We start from the raw sequence: 13,253 nt of genomic DNA, 5'->3' as shown, positions 1-13,253 counted from the left end.
AAATTAGTTACATGATGGACCCCAGGGGAAGTAAGGTGGGCGGAATCCAAAGTTGTTTACCACTAAAACTGATTGGCTGCGCAACATCAGGGGAGGTAACAAAACTAGTAACAAGTGTATAGACATATGGCTAGTCCTATAGAAAGCCCCCCATAAGGTGAATTTTTAAGTGATTGGCTGGTCCTTAGCCCTGCCCCAATGACTCTGCAGTTTTGTACTATAAAAGGTTCTGTTTCTCAGGAAGTAAATGAGTCCTTGCTAGACTTGGCTCCCTGCTGCGTCTGATTGTCTCCAGGATCGGGAGGCTGGGGAACGGGCGAGCGGCGCACTCACCTTTCCTCAGACCCAGTCCATCCTTGTACGGGTGGTCTAAGACCCAGCACACTGTACATTAGATAACACATTAAGGACAGATCCCACATGGGATGTAAGTACACAGTGACTCCTGTTGCTGACTTAACAATTTGACACTCCTGTTCATGGCGTCAGTAATCTCCCTAGGCTCTAGTCATGAGTTGCCAGGGCTATGGAAGCCTTTAGAGTTCACTGACTTTGTGAGATCCCAGTGGAAAGAACGGGGCCATCAAAGAAGGAAGTACCTTTCTCTGAAGGGAGGAGAGAACTTCCACTTTGACTATGACCCTATCAGAATAAGATCAAAGGAAGACCTTTCTCTCCGTCTCTCTCTCACTGTCTAACTCTGCCTGTCAAAAGAAAAAAGAAAGAAAGAAAAAAAAAGATGATCAGTTTACTCTATTTTATCAGTGAAATTCAAGGATGGAGATAGACAATAGAAAAATATTTATTGAGTGCTATAATACCCAAGTTTGTGTCAGGTAACTTATTGACATGGTCATAGGAGTTCCCAGATTTCTATGAAAAAAGAAATCTCCAATTATATTCTCACAGGAAGAATCCAAAGGCATGATATTTCAGTTCATGTTGATGTCAAAATGAAGTAAGGTTTAACAAAATTAATCTCAGAGTAAACCACTCATTTGGAGTCTAAGTACTCCTTTAATCAAAGTGTTAACCTTGAAGTGAACTAACTTCTGAAAATTTTCAAAATAAACATTTTGTTCAAAACTAACTGACATTGTCTTTTTCACTCCCATTGTTTGGGTTGATGATTCCCTTTTCAGCTGTGATTGTGCCTCTTTAGCTACCACTCTCTCCTTCCTTTCCAGTCATAATTCTTGAAAAAGAGGTTCCTAATCACTCTATCCATTTTTCACTTGCCTTTCTGTTAATTCTTTGAGCTGGTGCAGGCTGGATTCAGCTTCTTTCTCCAAATTAGTAAATACTTAGTATTTTAATCATGGGAACTTGGAAAAAATATATAAATTATCTACCTCTGGTAATGCATGTTGTACTTTATTCCTCAAAATACATCTCATTTGTCCTTCCATTAGGCATAAACTAATTGAGCAATGGACCCAGGCTCCAGGTTTAGGCCCTAAGAACTCTGAAGCAATAGAGAACTCACCTGGTGATTTTATCACACATAAGCTATATATGTTTGTTCTCTGTTCTCATTTCCTGTCACACAGCTCCTGAAAACCTTGGAATATCTGAAATAGAGTCTTTTATTTTAGCCTAATGAGAAGTTGATGGGTAAAGCTCAAAGACAGCCTCACAGTGAGAATTTTTTATCCAGGGAACCAGTAGTTGCTTAGAAAGTTGGACTTTCAGCCCTGCTCTTCTGCTTCTGGAGAATGGAAAGTAAACAAAAAGGAGGCTAAATGTTGAGTTGGGTTGAGTTGAGTTGAGTTGAGTTGAGCTGATCACCAAGGACCAGTTATTTAACCAATCTTACCTATTTAATGAAAGACCTGACAACATCAAATTATTAGAGAACATCAGAGATGTTTTATATAAATTCATTTATTTTATTTTTAATTATATAATTTCATATTTTAATTCTTTTTTAACTTTTATTTAATAAATATAAATTTCCAAAGTACAATGTTTGGATTATAGTGGCTTTTTCCCCCCATAACCACCCTCCCACCCACAATCATCCCATCTCCTACTCCCTCTCCCATCCCATTCACATCAAGATTCATTTTTAATTTTCTTTATATACCGAAGATCAATTTAGTATATAGTAAGTAAAGATTTCAACAGATTGCACTCACACAGACACACAAAGTATAAAGTACTGTCTGAGTACTAGTTATATCGTTAATTCACATAGTACAACACATTAAGCACAGAGATGCTACATGGAGAGTAAGTGCACAGTGACTCCCGTTGTTGATTTAACAGTTGACACTCTTATTTATGGCTTCAGTAATCACCTGAGGCTCTCTTCATGAGTTGCCAAGGCTATGGAAGCCTCTTGAGTTCACCAACTCTGATCTTATTTAGATAAGGTTATAGTCAAAGTGGAAGTTCTCTCCTCCCTTCAGAGAAAGGTACTTCCATCTTTGATGGCCCATTCTTTCCACTGGCATCTCACTCGCAGAGATCTTTCATTTAGTTCTTTTTTTGGTCACAGTTTCTTGGCTTTCCATGCCTGAAATACTCTCATGGGCTCTTCAGCCAGATCCGAATGCCTTAAGGGCTGATTCTGATGCCAGAGTGCTGTTTAGGACATCTGCCATTCTATGAGTCTGCTGTGTATCCCACTTCCCATGTTGGACTGTTCTCTCCTTTTTAATTCTATCAGCATTAGCAGACATTAGTCTTGATTATGAGATCCCTTTGACACTTAATCCTATCACTATGATCAATTATATATGATCATTATGATCAATATATATGAACACTTTGACTAGTAAGATGGCATTGGTACATGCCACCTTGATGGGATTCAGTTGGAATCCCTTGGCATGTTTCTAACTCTACCCTTAGGGGTAAGTCCAACTGAGCATGTGCTGAACTAAGACAGAGAGAGAGAGAGAGAGAGAGAGAGAGAGAGAGAGGGATGAAAGGTGGGTGAGAGAGAGGAGGAGAAAGAAAGGGAGAAAGGGAATATCATTATGTCCTTACAATCGTATCTACAATGCACATTGAATCTGTTTAAAAAAACCTAACTAGATATTAAAATAAAAAATTAAAAGTGAAACCATACGAGAAAAGCAAGGGGATTAGATTTTGGGCCAAGCAGTTTCCTTAAACTAGTGCTTAACCGAAGTCTGCTAATATGGCCAAGGTTATTTCAAAAACTATATGTTATAGATTTTAAATTTTTTCACCAAAATACACTTCTCTTTCATTCCACTTTTCCATGAATTTTTAAAAGTATTCTCATAGAACATGATTTGCAAATCCATGTCCTAAGTGCTATTTTGTCTTCTTACAGAAGATTGAATGTGTTCTAGTAAATTGTAAGCATTTTTTAAGCATTATGGGACATGCATCTCTATTATATATCACCAATTTAGTTGTTTTCTGTTAACATTTGTTTGATAAATGATTGCATAATAGGATGAAGGATACATTCTCCACTTCTTATTAAGAAAGAGACAATGTCATAAGGCAGATCTATTTACCCGGATTGGACTTCATATAATATATACATGCATGCAATCATCACATGATGCCCAGTAAATATGCACAATTTTTATGTCTGCTCAAATTTTTCCTCAAAAAGCAATAAATTCTCATATATATTTCTTTTTTTAAAAGATTTATTTATTTAAATTAAATACAGAGTTATATAGAGAAGGAGAGAGACAGAGAGACATTTTCCATCTTCTGATTCACTCTCCTAATGGCTTCAATAGCCAGGGCTGGGCCAAGCTAAAGTCAGGAGACTGGAACTCCATGTGAGTAACCCATGTGATTGGAAGGGGGCCCATGAACTCAAGCCATCCTCTGCTGCTTTCCCAGGTGCATTAGCAAGGAGCTGGATGGTAAATGGGACAGCTGGGACTTGAACTGGTACTTTTATGGGATGGTGGTATTATAAGCAATGGCTTAACAGGCTGCTCCACAAATCACTCCATTATATTTTGAAATTGGTGATAATAACTTATATTTCAACATGAGATTTACTAAAGAAATAAAATGATGAAATCGTGGTATTTGAGGACATTTGGTCCAGGGAGGAAATGCTAACTTTATAAATCAAAATTTGTAAAATTATATGTTCTCTGAGACATCAGAGCTTAATATGTTGTTGAACATGTTAAATTAGTTAATAGATGTTAAGGACAAATGATATCTTTGTATATATTTAGTGAACAATACTTCCAGTGTGCTAAAAAATACTCAGGAGACATGTAGAAAATAGGACAAAATGCAAATTTGGTTTACAGCTTCATCAAATGAATAAATAAAATGAAATCCTGCAAAATAATTTTTCAATTATGTTGTGTTCTGTCTCATTCACCTTTTTTTAGCATGATGTTTGCATCCCTTTGATAAATGGGATGATGTTTTTACTGAGGATTTTACCGATATACTTAACTGGGTTTACAATTGCTAAATAATGCCTATTGGGACATCATTTTGTTGATGAAATAAATTGCAGTTTTATTATGGCCTTAATCACCTTTTAAAAATGGCTCTCTATATCCTTTAGCCTTGTTGCTGTGACATTGGATACTTAGAAAGGAGATGAAAAGATGTACATTAATGTCACTTCAGCCTGGCTCTTTCAAAAATCTAGAAAAGCAAACCTCATGTAAACAAAATCTTTCCTTATTCCAGGATATTGCTTTATTGAATTATTGATTTATCGTACAAATAGTTACTTAGTATTTTGGTTTGCTTTTAGATTTTCAGTTAAAAGGAAGCTCTAAGGAAAGTAGAGTGTGAAATAAATATTATTACACATGTTTATAAATGCTAGGAAACAAATTGTGCAGTTCTACATGAGAATAAAATGAGCAAATTCCTATTTTGAAAAAAAATCAGAAAAGGTCTTCCAAAGTAGTCTTCCAACTACTTAAGTTGAGATATCAAGGAAGATGAGCCAGCTGAAGTGTAGAAGAATCTTCTAGATGAAGAGAATCACAGATGCTATATCTGCAACATGAGAAAATCTTGACTCTAGACTAGCGAGTTAGGAGTCTGACTGAAGAGAGAAGCACAATAAAGAATATGCAGGGATGTTAAATAAGATATTGTGTACAATAGGAAGCCCTTGGAGAATTTAAGTAGAAAGACTGACAGTATCTAATTATTTACAATTCTAAAATAACACTCTGGCTTCCTCTGGGAAAATGATTATAAAACGGCAAGAGTACCAGCAGGCAGAATATCAGGCTTGGAGGCTATTGCAACTATCTAAGCAAAAGATGGTGTGGTTTTCCTTCCTTCGTGTATGCATCTTGGTAGGAATGAATGCTCGCTCTTGGCTCACAGCACCACAGCACAAATTCAGAACTAATTAGCCCCTGGAAAGGCTTCCGAAAATCTCATGACCGCACCTCCATCTGTGTCTTGAGTAATGAGGAATTTGAGGCTGTTTCTCTATTTTTCCTATATTTAGTTCAAAGAACTTTACTTTTTGGAGTAGGACCAAGCCTAAACAATGTACATTGTGAACCACATTCATTGGTAGGGATATAGATCTCTGGGAATGTGTTCTCCTGGCAGGTCATTAGCTTTCTGTATTGTGTGCCTTCAGGTTGTCCTTCCAGGTTAGAGTAAAAATGGAAGCTGTTCCACTCTCTTCATTCTTTCATCTATTGATTGCTTGCTTTTATGGAGAACGAAGTTCTAGTTTTTGTTCTGTCCTTGAATTAGTGTCCTAAATCAAATCACAACATCTTTTGAAGTTTTCATTTCAGTTAGGAATATGAAAGGCAGACATGGATTTTGAGATATAGCATGGTTATTAGTGTATGTTAATTGCAAGTAATTGCTCTAAGCATTCATCTAGGCATTTATCTGTAATCGGAAGATAATAATATTTAGCTTTGAAAATTGTGTTATATGCATCCATGTGTGTGTATAAAATGTGTATATATTATATGATCCACTCATTACATGCTAGGTACTCAGGTACTCAAAAGCTAGTAACAACTGCTATTCTTTAAAATAAAAAAAAAAATCTCCCCTACCTTGCAAAAATATATATGAGAACCTTTTGAACTACTAATGTTTTAGATGAACACTTCATTTATTTCATCAGTCATCAATCAATCAGGGTGCAATGCATATGAAGCACCCACTGCGAGGGAGGCATTGTGTTTGGCTCTGGAGAAAATGAGAGTAAAGTTCTAACAGCTCCCGACCCCCAGGACTACATAGTCCAGCAATGTTCCTACACTGAGGATACTAGAAGTTCAGAAAGAGTGAGTATGACCTCTCTGGAGCAGTCGGGGCTGCCTCCCAGGCAAGCAACAGATATTCCACCAAAGGAAACAGTGGGGAGAAACTCTCATCAAAAGATTGTTTTGAGAGGAAGAAAATAGGCAAACACCAAGAGACACATTTATTTAGATTGCAATAGGATTCCTCTTCGTCCATCCTCACAACACTCCTACAAGGAATGTATTTTTACACAAAGCTTATAAATGAGAAAATAAAACTTGGAGACTTCTGGAATCAACCAGCTTCTGAAGTCCACCAGCAAGTAGATGGCAGAATTATAATTCAAATCCTAGTGTGTCTAAATCTAAAGAATACTCTGCAGGTTCTTTTCATTAACTATTTTATCTTCTAATTTTTCATGAGACAATCTACTTCATGTCTAACACTCAGAAGATTCTAAACAAATCATTTTTAAATCCTTTACTTATTAAATATTAATTGAAAGTCTTTCTCTATCCATGCTCATTGATGTTCCTGGACCAACTTTACTTGGTAAAGGTGTGACTATTTAGGTCACACCATACGTAACAGCTTAATACCATCTGTCTGTGCTACTTTGGTGTTACAGAGAAATGTTCATCAAATTCTCCATTCTGCTCCATTCAGACACTCTTTGCTCTTTAACATATCCTAGATTAACCCTGGAGAGATGGGATGGGTTTCCCTGAGACTTCTCTGTCTCATCTCTTTGCCTAAATGGAGCGTAATGGAATGTAAAGCAGCACGATGCAAGGATCCTCTCTTTGCTAGTATGTCAAACAAATACTCATGGCTCTGTGCCACAGTGTTAGGGAAAGAATTTTGCTAATCTAGGGCTCTCAAGTAGGCCGAATCTTTGTATTTTGTTGCTTTGCTTAACCTGAAAAAGATAGTTCACAATATAATTATGAAGTAAATTATCATCACCAGTGCTGCCTTGTCTATCCTTTCATAGACATAAAAACCCCATAAGTCATGCTCTCTATGAGAAGTCAAAAGAGCACTAGGGAAAAAGCAGCTCACTGGAGCAATTTGAACAATGACTGTAAAAATAACATCTGGTCCTTGTTTTCACGCTAAATGTGTTTTTTAATTCACTGCAGGGGACACCATTGGCAGCAGTCAATGTAATTTATCTAAATCTTTAAGATTCAGTGTTTTATTCAGGAGCAGAAATATATTTGCTTTCTAAAGAGCATCAAGAGTAAATGTTAAGGGATTCTTTTTAATATTGTAGGATTATGAGCAGGTATTGAAGCAATCGATGGAAAATATGTAACAATCCATCATTGCCATCATTAAATGAAATTGCCTTCTGCCACATAACAAGGCTTATGTGTTTGTGTGGCGGGGGAGAATGTGTGGGATATGTATGTGTAGATGGATATTAGCTGTTTGTAATATATGAGATATTAAAAACACTGCCAGATATAAAAAAGACCTGTTAAAAACCTGAAAGTTAACAATATAAACCCATGGGATTTAAAGTTGGAATGTGAGAAAATGACTCATTTTGCCTTGAATTATTTCCAAAGAAAGTTACTCACATTTTTCTTTTCTCAATGATGTTTACCAGTCAGAGAGGGCATTTCAGATATGCCCAAATTTTTCTGGAATTCCATGCTTTCTTTTTGGCCTCTATTCCCTATATCAAACTCTTCTTCACATTTTTTTTTTTCACACAGATTCTCCTAAAGAAAGCGCTTCTATTCCCTGTGACTTGAATATTAAGCATCAATCCTAAATGACTCAAGTTTTCTCTTGCTCTGAAATGTCCTTTTGACTCTTCTCTGTCAACTCAATTCCACCTATGTATCGATATCCAGTTGTTGAAAGAATGGCACCTTCATTTCTCCACTGACCCAAACAACACATATTAAGGAATTATTAGAGTTCAGATACTGAGAAGACTTCAAAGATAAAGATGTTTCTGGGTAGTGAAGCATGATTTAATAAAATAAGAAGAACAAATCTAGTAAATGCTAAACATGAAACCATGAGAGAGAGAGTGTTTTATGTCTGCAGAAGATAAATAGCATAGTTAGCAGTGGAATAAGATTTTCAAGTTACTGATATGAAGATCAGCAACCTGTGTTTGTTATTATTAATTTACAACCAGATTTCTTTGCTAATGGTTGCTAATCTTAACACATTTGAAAACTCTTATTGTTTTGGCTATTACTGCACAGAAATTGAAGACTACATGTAAGCAAAAACAAAAAAGGCAAAAGTCAACCAGAGAAAACCACTTTTAATACTTGTGGTACATTTTATTTTCTATGCATGTACTTGTACCTAATTTTCACAAGCAAATTATCCTATCTTACGAACTTAAAACTGCATTTTAATATTTTGTACATATATTTCAATATGATTATGTATTCTCCTATACTTTGTTATGTTACTTTTGAGAATCTGATTTAGGAACATTGCATACATTATTTTCTTCCTGAAAAATGGTGATTAGTGATGTTGAGCATCATTGCATGTACCTTTTGTCTATTCTTAGGTCTTTGAAGAAATGTCTGCACAACTCCTTTATGCATGTGTTAATTATGTTATTCATTCTTTCTGCTATTCAGTTATAGAAGTTGCTAATGGAATTTAGAAATTAATTCCTTATAATGTGTTATATATTTATATATTATTCATCAAATACTTTCACCAACTATTTGGGTTGCCTTTACATTCTGTTGATTGCTTCCTTTGCTGTGAAGAAAGGTTTTAGCTTGATGTTGGTCCACTTGTCTATTTTACTAGTGTTGACTGTTTTTGCTTTTATATAAGAAAAAAATCATTGTCAATACTGATGACAAGAAACTTTTCCCCCTTTTTTTTGATGGAGGCTATTTTTTCTAGATATATTAAAGTCAAGGTCTTAATTTCATTCTGAGTTTATTTTTCTGTGTGGTTAATATAAGGGTCCAATTTTATTTGCTTATATTTGTACATCCAGTTTTCTGAACACCGTTTGTTGAAGAGGTTATTCTTTCCCATTGAGCATTCATGTTATTCTTTTCAAAGTCATGGATTTATTTCTTGGTTCTTCATTTTATTCTGTTGATCTATGTATCTGTCTTTATTCTAAAACAAACTGTTTTGATCACTCTAATGTTATCAGCTATTTTGAAGTCAAAATGTATGATAAATACATCTCTGTTCTTTTCTGAAATCTGGTTTATCTTTTGTGTTACATATAAATTGTATGGTTATGTTCCACTCCAAGTATCTATCCACAGACAAATAGGAAAAGAAAATATGGTTTATAAATAAAATGAAATGCTATTCAGTTTTTTAAAATGAAATCATAATCATGAAATTTGTAGCAACATTGATGAACTTGGAGGATATAATGTAGAGATATGCCAGTCACAGAAGGAAAAGTATTACATGAATCTACTTATTTGAGATATCTTTAATAGTCAAACTCATAAGATCTGAGAATACAGTAGAAAATTCTGGGCTCTGGAAGTTAGGAGAAATGGGGCAGTTTTCAATGAGCATAAAATTTCAGTTATGTTAAGTGACTAAGCCTAGAGATCTATTATAGAACATATAACTAATGTCGCCCGAATAAAAGTTGGAAAACTTGAATAAAATTCAATAATGAGGAAATAAATTGAAAAAATATTAAGGGATTATTTTGCAAAATTGTTTTGTGTTCAGACAGTTATTCCTGTAAAATATTCAAATAATGAATTACATAAATTGTAGGAGCTTTTCTAGAACTCAGGAATAACTTAAAGAGCATCAATTTCTGTATATATAATAAACATTATAGATTGTAAAAATTAACATTTATGCGACAAAAATAAGTATAGAGAGGTATCTTTAGGCCCAAAATATGAAAACCAAAAAAATTAAAAAGCAATGTGCATGAAGTTTCAGTTATACAAAATGACTAAATTCAAGAGATTTGTTGTATGATACTGTACCTTTTAGTAAAAATATCATCGTATTGTACACTTAAAATTTTGTAGATAGTATATCTTATATCAGTTTCCTTGTAAAAATTAAAAATGAAATAAAAATCATCATTATCATGTAATTTTATATATTAAACAAGTTTAAAAATGTTAGAAAATTTAAAAATAATTTAATAACATACCAAGTAGCTTAATAAAGATAATAATAACAGTGATAATAAAAAATCAAGAACTGAAAAATGTTAAGGGATAATTTAGCATATTTTCATATCTTTTGCTGAGAATATATTTTAAATAGAATTTGAAAGGCACATATGTTATTATATAAAGAACATTATATATATTATATAAAGAACATGGCAAAATGCAATTATATTCATTCATGAAGAAATATTTAGAAATTGTTTTGACATATAACGTGATCTAAAAGTATACAATACAATGATAAAATAGTAAGTGATAAAATTTTCATTATATTTTCATAACCTGATTAAACATCCTTAAATTACTGCTACTTATGTTATCAATCTATAGATTATTTACAAAATTTAAAAAACAATTAAAAATTTTTTAAAATGTGATGATTATAAACAAGCATATGTCATATGGCTAGCTAAAGTGTGGAAATTTTAGACCATTCATTAGAAAATCTTCTTCTAGTAAAATGAAAGGCAAAACATATCATTAATAGTAAAGCATTTAAATAACTAGATAAAAGAAACATGTACATTCAATGGAAGAATCAAATACTAAACTCTTTTGAGATCTAGTAGTTTTAATAACTGGGATTAATACTATATTCTTGAAAGGGAATGTGCAAGGTTAATAAAATGTAGGATTTTTATGCATGTTTTTACTCAATGTGATTCTAACGAGATAAATGCCAAAAAATGTTTTGTTTTAGAAGCAAAGTAAGTAAAGATCGTGTGATATTTACTCTTTTGCAGGTTGGTGAACAAATATTTTGTGTAAAAAAAGCAAACAAGAAAACATACTTTATCAATTTCTTCAATTAGCCAAAAATACTGGTGAAATAAGCAAAATATTAAAAAATTTACATTTTATGTTAGTAATAGAGAGCATCATCTTCTGCATGATGAATCAGTTTGTACTTAATGAATATTCATTAAAGAGAAATAAAAAGAAAAAATTTCAAAAACATGAAAAATATTTCAGAAATTACTAAAGCAAGTATGGTTTAAAATGAAGTTCACTGAGATGTTCTCCATTTTCCTGTCTGCCTAACTTTCCCCTCAGAAAATTCATTAATTATGAGAAGAGACAGTGGGATGGCGAGCCAAACAGGAAGTTTCTATAAAGAGGGAACAACAGAGCATTATGCAACTCACAGAGCCAAAAAGAGAACAATTGAAGTTTGCAACAATGGCACATGGGTAGTCCGGATTTGAAATCACAAACCCCAGAGACAAGGTAGCTTCAGAGAAGTAAGCTTAACTTTGGGCACTGGTTTTCTCCACAAGGCATTTCTGAACTAAGTTGCACAAGAAGATGAAAATATAGGGGGAGAATAACTGAAGGACAGAACATGACTGCCTTAGTGCATTGCTTAGGATTCAAAGGTTGCTGTCCAGGTCTTAGCAATGAGAGGAAACCTTCTGCTCTCAGTTTGAAACCCCACAAGAGGAGTGGGAAAATAGATGGAGAAAGTTATTAGCATAGAGCAGAGTACTCTGTGCAGAGAGATCTTATCTTTGAGAATCTCCAATTTTTCATAGAAAATGTCTAAAATTTAGGTAAAAGTTTAAAGGCATACCTAGGAATAGTACTAAAAGAAATAGACTATAAAGATGTTGAAATTATCATTCATAAACATCAAAATAACTACAGACAATTTGGAAAACATATTGGATGGAAATTTTCGCCATATAACTATAATCAACAAAATAGAGCAAAATAAAAATTAGAACTCAAAAACATAATAATTAGGCTTAAGAACTGAATAGGTTTGAGAAAGCTATAAAGATTAGTGAGTCTAACTACATAAATTTATTTAATATAGTGATTTGAACATGAAGAGGAAAAAAAAAAGAATAGGTAGTATCAAAGACTGTAAACTCTGCTCTAAAAAGAAAGAATAGGTCAAAGTTAGTGTTGACAGAATAATGACCTCTAAATTCTAAAACTGAAGAGAAAATTCCAGTTCTGAGAACCCCAAGCATTGTAAATATAAAGAGAAGTGATATAGGAAAGTCATAATACAACTGACCCGGAAAAAATTTTAGTTTATTAAAATCTTATAAACACAGACAAGACATTGTGGCACTGAGACTGGGATGCCTTCATTCTATATTAGAGTTCCTGTAAGAAAAAGAGGCGCAGAACTGAGAGAAGACAGGGTACAAACTCACAGCCAGACTGAGTTTATTCGGAAAAAATAAACTCGCAGAAGTCGACCAACTGAGAGTGTGCACAGACAGAAGACACGGCAGAGGTCTCGGGAGCTGACCCATTGCCAGCATGCACTTACACTGAATGGTGGCAGAGGGCCCGGACCCCAGGGGCTGGGCCTTTTTATATCTTAAGTGGGGTGGGAGTGGAGGTGGGGGCAGTAGGTGGAGGTGAGCTCCTCCATGCCGGTCTTTCAAGTTTGGCCCACCTGCTTCTGAGTCTGGGAAGAATGCGGGGTGGGGAGGGGGTGAAGACAATAGGGCAAGAGACAGAAATGAGATTCCGAGGCAAGGGATAAATTCTGATTTTATCTCTCTTTTGGGCAATGTGGTAGAATGGCTGAGGTTTATGTCTTTGATCTGTCAGTTCCTGGTTCTAGTACCAGATACTCCACACTTCCAATCTGGCTTTCTGGGAGGCAGTGATGGGCGACCCAACTGCCACTCATGTGGGAAACATAAATGCAGTTCCTGGTCCTGGCTTCAGCCTGGCCTCTCCAAGACTGTGGCAGGTAACTGGGGAGTGAAGCAAGGGCTAGAAGATATCCCCCAAACCCCCCTCTCTCTCTCAGTCTCTGCTGTAAGGCAGAACAGAGAGGAGACATGGTAGGAACTCGCAACCAAAAATGAATTTATTCAAGGGAAATAAATTTGCAAGGGCGGCTGACTG

The sequence above is a fragment of the Lepus europaeus genome, chromosome 2 (genome assembly GCF_033115175.1).
Source record: "Lepus europaeus isolate LE1 chromosome 2, mLepTim1.pri, whole genome shotgun sequence".
NCBI lineage: Eukaryota > Metazoa > Chordata > Mammalia > Lagomorpha > Leporidae > Lepus > Lepus europaeus.
Note: the sequence above shows the minus strand (reverse complement) of the source record.